Source organism: Macaca nemestrina, chromosome 13 (assembly GCF_043159975.1).
Source record: "Macaca nemestrina isolate mMacNem1 chromosome 13, mMacNem.hap1, whole genome shotgun sequence".
Lineage (NCBI taxonomy): Eukaryota > Metazoa > Chordata > Mammalia > Primates > Cercopithecidae > Macaca > Macaca nemestrina.
The window spans coordinates 15,370,304-15,382,480 of record NC_092137.1 but is presented as its reverse complement, the minus strand read 5'-3'; the positions used below and the strand labels follow the sequence as shown (position 1 = coordinate 15,382,480).

At 37.1% G+C, this 12,177-nt stretch overlaps 1 protein-coding gene across 2 annotated transcripts in view; it reads left to right on the top strand.

The window, feature by feature from the left end:
- The window catches only part of LOC105486455 (NBAS subunit of NRZ tethering complex), a 390,628-nt gene that overhangs the window by 217,801 nt on the left and 160,650 nt on the right, over nucleotides 1-12,177 (top strand). The gene's annotated exons all lie outside the window — the stretch shown is intronic.

The window sequence follows — 12,177 nt, the reverse complement described above, 5'->3', positions numbered from 1 at the left end:
CCCAAGATTGCGAAGATGTACGCCTGTGCTTTTTTCCTGAAAGTTTTGTAGTTTTTAGTACTTACATTTATTTATTTACCTTTTTAAGTAAGAAGTCCTTTTATGAAATAAGTATGGACTTGAGGGATATCCATCTGCAAAGAGAGAAATTAGAACTTTACCTCATATCACACATAAAAATTAACTCAATAGAATCATGTTTCTTTATCTTATGATACTTATTCTTTCTTAATAGATTTTAAATTTCACATTTAGTACACACAAAGATGCAAATAAATTATTTTGAAGTTTTAAATGAAATAATTTTATTTGGAGTGATTTTTGTTATAATTATTGCTTTATTGATTTTTCCCCATGTGCTCTGGAATTTTGGTTTGCAAGCTAATTTTGAGTGATGAAACATTCTGTCCCATCTTCCTTATCTAATGATTCTGTAGTGTTGTGGTTTCTCTCTGCTCAGTCCTGTGGCACTTCACTCAAGAATATGTCCATTGGTAGTTTTTCACATGAAGTTTTTTCCCCTTTGTAAGGTTGAGAATATGAGAATGCACACATGGAGCCAGTGAAGGGATTGTCCTAGTTCCTTTCAGCCTTGTTTTTGTGTGCTTCCTCCTTAGGCCCACAGCTTGTGTAAATGCATAGCCTGGACAGTAAATCTGGCTGAAGTTTTTTCTTTGCAGGGTATGCTTTTGATTCACGGTTCTTCTCTGGAAAGGAGCACCTGACAGCCACTGCTGATATCTGAATTCTGAGCCCCAAAATGTTGAACTCTATTGAACTTGGGTGTCCTTTGACTCCTTTTTCTATGCTCATTTTAGAGCACAGTTAGTGTACTGAAACAGGAGTTTACCATCCCATGTTGACTGGAGTTTATAATGTTTTCTTTAGTTACAGAAATAATGCAAGCTTTAATTTTAATAATTCATTTATAAGGGCATAAGGGATATTGACATTATCCAGCACACTATATTTCTTGAAAGTAAAAGAAATTAGGTGTGAAACATCTATGATAAAATAGATACATGGATATATGTGTAACTTTGTACTTTCTGCTTTTTTAAAATATAAAAATAATTTAATGAACAACACATTAATATATGTGAAAGACAAAGTTCTCTCTTTTTCCTCCCTCTCATCTTTCTATTCTCTGATCTTCCTGAGCCCCACGAATCCCACTGCTCGGAGATAAACATTTCTAACTTCATATGTTTCCTTCCATACTTTTCCTAAGTACAAACAGATTTCCTATATAGCTTCTTCTCTGTCTCCTAGAGGTTTATTTGTTTTATAAACTAAAATGAATTCATACTGCATACATTATTTTGCAGGTGACTATTTCATGTAATACTGATATGTGTCATTGGATCTGCCCTTGTGATTCCATGTAGACCATTTACATAATGGCATCATGGTATTCATTGGATGCATGTACCGTGATTTATTTATTGTTTCCTTTGCTTTTGTACATTTAGATTGTGTCCAACTTTTCTCTATTTTAGACTAAACTGCACTATGCATTTTACATACACATCTTTGCATACTCATGCTGGTGTTGCTCTGCAATAAAATGCTAGAAATGGGCTCCTGGGATAGGTAATTTCCTATTTTCTTGTGTTTTATTTTTATAACTTTGTGTAAATGCTCACTTTGTTTTGTTTACTGTTGATACCAGCACATCACTGGAAGCATGGTATGTCCTCAATAATTTTTGTTTAGTTGTTTTTTGGACAATATTGCCTGATGAGTGTTCTCTGTGGAAGATTCAGTTTACAGTGATCATGACATCAGTGATCTGGATGGTAACACAGTGCCAACACAATTCAGAACATCCATTTCTGCATTTTAGTCAGCATATAGGTCTGACCAAAGAAGGAAATACTTTGCTCATTGTCATGCTTCTGAGATAATATCTTTACTTATTTGATAGCTTGATACTCAGGAGTGTGAATCATAATTTTGATTAGATTGACATATCTACATCATAGATTTCCATTCCTCACAAAGGTTTATACTAGTAGCTTCCTCTTTTAGCACCACTGTTAGAATTTCAGATTGTATTCTTTCTTCTATCTTGCTGTTTCTTCATAAGGCCTATGCATTTCTAATGTATTTTTATGTTTTAAACTATGTTAGTAATAAGCAATACATTTTTATTTTTCATCTATTGCTGTTTAGTTATTTAGTTATTGCTATTTAAATTAACTTGCAAAAGACATTTTCCAAAATATAATACATTCAAGTTTTCTATCTTAGTTACAGTGTAATCTGTGGCTGTTAACGGTTTTCTTTTACTTTACTTATTCATTATTTATTTAATTTTTTTTCTTTTTTTGAGACAGTGTCTCACTCTGTTGCCCAGGCTGGAGAACATTGGTACTATCTTGGCTTACTGCAACCCCTGCTTCCTGGGTTCAAGCAATTCTCAAGCATCAGCCCCCTTAGTAGCTGCGATTAAAGGTGTGTGCCACCACACCCGGTTAATTTTTGTATTTTTAGTAGAGACAGGGTTTTGCCATGTTGGCCAGGTTAGTCTCGAACTCTTGGCCTCAAGTGATCTGCCCACTTTGGCCTCCTAAAGTGCTGGGATTACATGTGTGAGCCATTGTGCCTGGCCAGTTTCCTTTTACTTTTAAGGAAATACCATAATATTATTTAGCCCTGTAGGGTCTAAATTGTACCACTTGGATAGATGTTTCCTACATTTCTTTAGTTTATACTTAGTATTGGTAATATCTTTTGTTTTCTCTCATTATCTTTCATCTACTCTCCGTGGGACTTTCTTTCCTCACCATTTTACCAGAACAGCTTGTGCCTGAGTCACCACCAGTGACCTCTTGTTGCCAAGTTCTTAGGTCAAATCTCAGTCTTTGTTTTATTTGACCTATAAATAACATTTGACATACTTGTTTCAGGGACATCTCATTCGCCTTGTTTTTCCCAGACCTCACTGGCCACTGTGTCTCATTGTCTTTGCTGGTTTGTCCTCATCTCCCCAGCTAAATGTTAGATACCCCAGGTCATAGCCTTTAAACATCATCGCTGTCTACACTCATTCCTTGGATGCGTTCATCCATGATCCTGACTTGAAATAATTGACTTTGTGCTGATGATTCCCTGCTTAATAGCTGTAGCCCTGACGTCTCTTCCGAGTTCCGGACATGAATGTACAGTTGCCAACCTAACATCTATAGCTAATTTCTTTTTTTTTTTTTCTAATTATACTTTAAGTTCTAGGGTACATGTGCACAACATGCAGGTTTGTTACATATGTATACATGTGCCATGTTGGTGTGCTGCACCCATTAACTCGTCATTTACATTAGGTATATCTCCTAATGCTATCCCTTCCCCCTCCCAGTTAATTTCTTTTAGATAACCCAATCTCAATATGTTAAAATGGAACTATTCATTTCAACCCTCTTCCTCCCCCCACCTACCACATCCCCCAAAACAATGACCTTCTTTCTGTAGTCTTTCCCATGTCACGAAATAGAACTCTTTGTAGGTGTTCACATCATAAATCTTTTGCTGTCATCCTTGATTCTTCTCCTCCTTTTTGGGACATCCTGCTGACCCCACTTTCACAGTTGACTCAGAATTGGGCTCCATTTTACCATCACCACTGCTACCACTCAGGTCTAAATTATCATCGTATCTCCCCTGGAGTCATAAAGTAGTGTCCTGTTTGTCTCCCTGCTCCTGCTCTTGCTATAGTCTATGGTCAACAATATAGCCAGAGTGTTTCCTTCAGAATACATCAGATCATGACACATTTCTCAAAACCTTTCACTCAGAGTAGAAACTAAGGCTTTACAATCATCTACAAGGACACCCAGGGTCTCTTTTCCCCACTGTTATGCTTTAATGTTGGACTTTATTTTCCTTCCACCTCTTCCCTGCCCCCAGTACACACATTCATTTTGCTCAGCTGACTCTAGTCATACTGGCTTTTTTTTTTTCTTCCCCCTTTTTGCCATTTTTTAAGCATTCCCAGCAAGCTGTTGCCTCTGGATCCTTATACTTGCTGTATTTTACCTGGAACGTTCTTCCCAAATATCTGTATCCATATGACTTATCCTCTCACTTCCATCAGGTGTCTGCTCAAATGTACTCTTTCTCTGTGTTATTATAGTGTTGTCACCCCTCCACATGGCTTTATTTTCTTTCTAACTCATAAAAATGTATAAAACTTATCTGATATGCTTTTCTGACATGCTTTATATTTATTTTTGCTTGTCTTTTACTGGATTGTGAGCTCTTTGTAGCAGATACTATGCATGTTTAGTCAGTGTTATATTTCCAGAATTTACAACAATGCCTGTCACAAGCTGATGTCATAAACATTTGTGGAAGAATGAATGAGTAAATGAGGGAAGATATGGATGTGATGAGTGGGGATAAGTTCTGATATTAAATGGGGAGGAATATTTGAATGGGATCCTATTTGATAATTTCTCAGTTCATTGGTGAAATAAGGCAAATTGCCTTATTTTCCTTTGTTCCCTACTGTTCCATGAGTTTCTTAGGAACAGGGGCCATATCTTAATCGTCATGGTAATCCTGTTGCCTAGCACGGGGTCTTAAACATAGTAGGCATGCCAAATTATGTGGTCAGGAAACTTACTTTGTGGGTTCATCTAGAACCCAAAGTCATTTATCAAAAGTAATTTTAAAAATTGGGCATGGAAAAAAGAAGATTAAAAGTATGCTCTATATACCTCTCTTTTTCCAGAATGTAGGTTTCATAATCTGGATCCAAAAATTCTAGGAGATCCAAGAAGAGTTTGGCCTCTAAAACCCCTGAAGTAGTATGCCTAATATTAATTTTTTAAAAAAAATTTAGACCACAGGGTTTGGCTGTGTCACCAAGGCTGGAGTGCAGTGTAGTGCAGTTACAACTCACTGCATCCTTGAACTCCTGGGCTTAAGTGATCCTTCTGCCTCAGCCCACGAAGTAGCTAGGACTACAGGCACATGCCACTATCCTTGGCTAATTTTTATTTTATTTATTTTAGATACAGGGTCTCAATATTTTGCCCAGGCTGGTCTCGAACTCCTGGCCTCAAGCGACCCTCTTGCTTCAGCCTCCCAAAGTGCTGGGATTACAGGCGTGAGCCCCTGCACCTGGCCAGTATGCCTAATTTGATGTGTGTATGTGTGTGTGTGTGTTTGTGACTTTGTATTCATGTGAGTGCACATGCACATTTGTTCCGTTTTCTGGGTAAAGGGCTCAGCTTCCATCAGACATGTATAGGAGTCCATGGCCTCTAAACATGAGAGCAGCTAAGCTGTAACTTTGCCTGCTAATTGGCAGATGAGATGAAGCAGAGTCAGACTTTAGAGTGATGTACTCCATAGAGTGTTTTTCTGTTGCTTGTTCTGACAGGTATTTCTAAAAGTAGTATCACCGGTAATAAGGATTGCATGCTTAGTATTTTGAGTTCAGATGAAATTTGCTATAAGTAAGTGTTAGGTGCAGGGAAGTACTTTGGGTTATTTAAGGCTATGTTGGAGGAGAGTGGTAGTGGTTGAGCTCAACCTAAACTGCCACCAGTTCAGTTTGCAGTAGGCCAATAGATTTCTCAGAAATTAACCCTTATTGCCAGATACGGGAGAAAGCTACTCCCAAATAGATTATTTGTCATATTAATTGGCCAACAATTTTTTCTGTGAGTCACACTCGACACATGGAACCATCCGTGTTCTTGTGAACTTGTTTGGTGATGGTGTCTGTTGTTATAGGATTTGAAAAATATTATTAGTGCTTAATAAGCTAAGCTTTGAGCTGTGTAACACACTTGACATTAATGAGATTTCATGTTAACTTTTATGCTGGGAACTGATGACTTGGTTTTGAGGTTTAATCTATTTCTGCTGTTATACACTCTAAATTAATTAGCAGTGTGCCACTATGAATATAAAAAGTGGCAGTAGTAATCATTTCGGGGGTAAGTTTTGCCTAACCTCATTTTTCTTTCTCCATTATATGAAGTTAAAAGAAATCTATTTTCTTCATTAATGTTTCTGGTTAAACTATGATCTTGGTAGACTGCCCCCAAATTAAATACCACTTCTGTGGTCCAAATGAGCCTTTCATTTTACTTTCTCTTTTGTGATTCTCATTAGGAGAAGCTCTTACAGGAAATCCTTTTATCACATACATTTCTGAGCATGTGAATTTCATTTATCTTCTGAAACAAACTTTTAACTTTCATACATTTTAAGTTTCCTATCTTGAGCTAGATAGGAAGCACAGTTTAGGTCCTTTTTATGAAATAGAATAATTGTTTTGTGGCCTGCATTTTTCTTTTTTTATTTTTGTTTTTAACTTTTTATTTCCATAGGTGTTTGGGGAACAGGTGGTATTTGGCTACATGAGTAAGTTCTTTAGTGGTGATTTGTGAGATTTTGGTGCACCCATCTCCCGAGCAGTGTATACTGAACCCAATTTGTGGTCTTTTATCCCTCACCTGCTTCCCGCTCTTTCCCCCTGAGTCCCCCAGGCTGGACTGCACTATTATAGCTAACTGCAGCTTCAAACTCCTGTGCTTAAGCAGTCCTCCCTCATCAGCCTCTGGAGTAGCTAAGACCATAGGCACATGCCACCACAAAAAAATTATTTAATTTTTAAAATATTAAATATAACATTTAAACAATTAAATGAAATTTTTAATATTTTTGTAGAGATGAGATCTTGCCATATTGCCCAGGCCAGTCTCGAACTCTTGGCCTGAAGTGATCCTCCTGCCTCAGTCTCCCAAACTAGTAGGATTACAGGTATGAGCCACTGTGCTGGCTTAGCCTGCATTTTTTATTGATATTTTTCAATTGTTTCATTTACCTCTAAAGGAAGTTGTATTCTGCTTAAGTGCCATAATTCTTATCATGTTTATATTTTCAGTTCTATACTTGGATTAGTTGATGACTTTCAAATCATTCAATACATCCTCTCAATTTAGAAGATTCTAAAGATGAACAGGAATTGAAAATGTGACATGAAATCTTTTTTGAATAACATTTACCCACTCTGAATACAACATATGAGACTTTTTTTTTTTCCCTATATGGAGTCTTGTTCTGTCGCCCAGGCTGGAGTGCATTGGTATGTCCTGACCTCACTGCAGCCTCTGCCTCCCGGGTCCAAGCATGTCTCCTGCCTCAGCCTCCCGAGTAGCTGGGATTAGAGGTGTGTGCCACCATGCCCAGCTAAATTTTGTATTTTTAGTAGAGACGGGGTTTCACATGTTGAGCAGGCTGGTCTCGAACTCCTGACCTCGTGATCTGCCTACCTCTGCCTCCCATAGTGTTGGTATTACAGGCATGAGCCACTGTGCCTGACCACAAATGAGACCTTTGAAAATATATCTTCAAACGTTTAAACAGCACAGTAAAACCAGACTTCTTACACCTATATATACATCCAAGCAATAGAGATTTTTCTCATACTCTGAGGCTCTAGCAATGAATAAATTGTGTCCCTGATCTTGAATAGCTCACTGTCTAGTTGGAAAGAACAACAAAAAAATAAATATCAATATATTATGGCAAGTGCATTAATAGTATGCATATAATATTTGAGTGGGTAAAAGTGTGATACTGTCTTAAGATTTTACTTACAGCAAAAATATTACATGTCAAGGAAAACTTAGAACATCTTTTTGATCTTGGAACAGGCAAAGATTTCTGTTTCTGTTTTTGTTTTTTTTTTTTTTTTTTGGAAATGAGGATCCCTGTCATCCAGGCTGTGGAAGGCAGTGGCGTGATCACAGCTCACCGCAGCCTTAACCTCCAGGGCTCAAGCAATCCTACTACCTCAGCCTCCCACATAGCTAGGACTAGGGGCACGTGCCACAATGCCTGGGTAATTTTTTATTTTGTAAAGATGGGAGTCTTACTTTGTTGCCATACTGGAGATTTCTTAAATATGATACAAAAAGTACTAATCATAATTAAAAACTGACGAATTGGACTAATTTAAGATTAGTCCAATTAACAGATTAACATCTATTAATCACAAGACACTATTAAGAGAATGAAAATGTGATATACAGAGTAATAGCAAATATTTACAATTCATGTATTTAATAAGGAATGTGTATCCAGAACATATAAACATCTTCCGTAAGTGAATAAAACAGATGGATAACCATTAGAAGAATGGCAAAAGACTCCAACAGACACTTGACAAAAGAATGTATTCAAATGGCCCAACATATACAGAAAGGTATTCAACTTCATTAGTCTCTGGCGAGGTGCAAATTAAAACCACAAAGAGATACCATTACAGAATTACCAGAGTTGCTCAAATGAAAAAGACATGAAATACCATTTGTTGGTATGGATGCGGAGCAACCAGAACTCTCATAATTGCTGGCTAGTGTAATAACCACTTCAGAAAATATTTGCACTATTTAGTAAATCTGGACAAATGCATATTCTATGCCTTAGCAATTCCACTGCTAAGTATATACCAGAAAAGCGTATGTTCACCAAAATAGAATTACCAGCATGTCAGGGCAGCACTATTGGTATTATCTTCGATCTGGGGACTACCCAAATGCTCATTAATAGAAGAAAAAATAAGTAAGTTCTGGCATGTTTGTTACAACATGATATGACATAGTAATGAGTTGAACACTTTTTTTTAATTTTACTTTTTATAGAGATGAGGTCCCGTTGTGTTACCCAGGCTGGTCTCAAACTCCTGGCCTCAACTCATCCTCCCACCTTGGCCTCCCTAAGTATGGGGATTACAGGCGTGGAGTTGAACAATCTTTACTCTCAAAATCTGAATGAATGTGTGTTGAGTGAAAGAAATCAGAACAAAAGAGTACATAATTTCATTCATATAAAGTATAAAAATAGACAAAATTAATTTATGCTGCTGCAAATCAGGGTAGTGTTTGTTTTGGCAGGGTTAGTGGCTGCGAGTGAGCTCGAGAGGAGCTTCTAGGATTCTGGTGGTGTTATGTTTCTCTGCCTAAGGGCTTGTTACATAAGCTTGTTAAATTTTGTTAAACCATACAATCATTTGATATGGCTTATACATCAATGAAAAGTTGTTAAAAAAGGATACCATGGATTAAACACAGGAAGGGAGAATATATGCTGGCCGTAATTGTCTTTGCATCATGGGACTGTGAATAAATAGTATTCTTTTTCTTTTGCATACTTTTTTTGAATTTGCAAGCTATCTTTAGTGAACTTGTATTAGTTTTATAATGCAGAAAAACAAATGAGCTTAAATAAATACAAATATAAATGTGCATGTAATATTGCCAGCGTGTCAAAATCCTGTAAAGAACAAGTGAACTGTACGCTTTGATGCTAAATTGGGTTAAGGAGAAGAGAGGAGGAGACACCTCTAGGCCAGTTGTCTATAGGCAGCATATTCAACTTATTTGGTCCTCAGTTTACTTTTCTGTCAAGTAGCATTATAATTTTTAACCCTTTCATAGTGTTATTGTAAAATGTAGGGATGCTTGTATGAAACACTTAGCTCAGTCCTGGACGCATAGTAGGTGTTTAATAAATGGTAGCCATTATGATTCTTAAATACTATAAACAAGATGCTGGACTTTACTGCTGGTAAATAATGTATCTAGGTCTTTGTTTCTTCTCTGTATGAACCTGGTCCTCTGTATTCCTCAACAACTTGCACTGCTCGTTTTTTTTTTACCTCCACTGTATCTGACCATGCTTCACAAACAATTATAGTTTTCCTGTTACTGACTTTCCTTCCGTTGTTTTTTTCTTTCTCCCAGATCTCCAGTAAGTTCCATCTTGAACTTCCTTTGTTAGCTGATTGGATGGAATTTCTCTATTTATCTGACTTACCTCAGGCCCTTTTTACATTTATATGAATTAGGACAAAAACATTTAAACATAATATATACATTTAATTGGAAAATACCTTATGATAACTTCATTATGTTCCCAGTGTCACTACCTCAATTCAGTCCCTAATTATGTTAAACTGGGATTGAGGCACCAGTCTCCTAACTGGATTCTTGATCCTGGAAGAATATTACTGAAATACAAAGCTGATTATGTTACTCCCTTTTCTTAAAGCCTTCCAGTGGCTTTCCCATCCCTCTAGTTGACAATGGAGGTTCTTGGGTGTGGTTTATAGTTCTCTTGCAGGGTTTATAGGTCTCTTGCAGGGCTTAACTCTACCTTCTTTCATCCTCACCTCCTGCTGTTTCTTTTTCCATGCTGTGTTCTGTGTCTTTGCTGAGTCACTTAAGGTTCCTCTATTTTGCCATGTTTCAGAAGTTGCACCCTCTTAAGTTGCATTTTCTTCCTGAAATCATTTTCACCAGTTCTTCTCTAGAAACCGTCAATTTTTTCCCTCTGAAAGATTACCTTCTCTGCGAAGCCTTCTGTGATCGCACCTCCAGGCAGAGGATGTAATGATCTCTCTTTGTGTTCTCATACTACTCTCTATGTGTTAATACCTCTCGTATAAAAGTTGTTATTATTCTGTAATTATTTCTCTATATCTCTGCTTTCTTTCCTATTTTCTGAGCTCCTTGAGGGCAGAGCCTGTGTCTTACTCATTTTTGTCACCCCATTGCCTAGTATGAGATATATAAACTGAGAGAGAAAACGAGTTCATGTGTGGAACACCAGCTATAAGGGAATCGAGGAAATACAGTTTTTGGCTTCTCAACTTCTAGCAACAGTAAGACAATCTGTAAGGGGGTCTGAATGGAGTCGAGTGAACTAAACTGTAATATCTGCCGCAATCTGGAACCCAGGAGGAGATACTGTATTTTTTTGGCACTCAAACCTCAATTATTTTTTGTATTGTTGCCTGATAGTATACAGGCTTTTCGTCTGGTTTTTTCTTTATTTACATATCATTCATGTTTATATGTTGCTGTTTTTAGAATTAAATTATAGTATATAATACTGCATTGAGTTGATGGTTTTTGCACTTTTTAATGCCCAAGAAACCAACAGGAAACAATTTTTTTTTCTTTTTTTTGCATGACCAAACCAGTTTACAATACTTACGGGGAACCTTAAACAATAGCCAGCTGGGTAAATTGTAAGCATTGGTTAATATAGCTTACATACGTTTCCCTTTAGAAGGAAGAATAAAGGCATTTATTTGTGTCCTAATGTAATATATTTGTTTTCTGTTGCTGCTGTCTTATATTACCACAAACTTTGCAGCTTTAAAACAATGCAACTGATCATTTTATAGTTCCTGTAGGACAGAAATTTGACAGACTTGGTTGAATCTCTTCTTAGAGCCACACAAGGCCAAAATCAAGGTGCCAACAAGGCTGTGTTCTTTTCCAGAGGCTCTGGAGAAGATCTTGTTTCTGTGTTCTTTCATGGTGTTGGTAGGTTTAATTCCTCATGGTTGTAGGACTGAGGTCTGCATTATCTTACTGGATGTCGCCTGAGGGCTGTTCTCAGTGTCTACAGGCTGCCTACATTCCTTGGCCTGTGGTTCCCTTTTCTTCCTCTTCAAAGCCAACAACTGTGGGTTGAGTTCCCTACTGCTTCAAATCTCTCCTGCCTCTTCCCCCATGGCTTATCTCTGACACTCATTCTCCCTGATCCTCATTGGGAAATATTCTCTGCTTTAAGGACGCTTGTGATTAGCTTGGTCCTACTCAGATAATTCAGGATAATCTCCTTACTTCGAGGTCTGTACCGTTAATCACACCTGCCATTTTCTTTGCCATGCCGTGTTACATGGTCACAGCTTCTAGGCATAAGGATATGGCCATCACTGGGGGCCCATAATTCTACTTACCATATATGGCAACTGTCAAGTTGATCTAAAAGAGTGAGTTCTGAGTATTTGTTATGTGATGATGCCCTGGTAATTATTGATTACATGATTTATTACTTTATTATCACTTAAATTGTGTCTTAATGAATAACATGATGTAGACTTAAGTAGCCAAACCAAGCTATTACATTATCCTTCTATAAGTCACAACAAGCTATTGGTATTGATAAACTAAGCCTTAAGTTTTTCTTCTGTTTAACTGAGATTCTTAAGAAAAAAACATAAGTGGAAGTGGACAGACACTAAACTAAGAAGTTATAGAACAAATAATATTTTTCTTTGACTAAATGCAGATATGGTCTTCATCCTTTTGGTTTCAAAGACTGTAATTAATGAATTGACATTTTCTCCCTGTGGAATCTCTC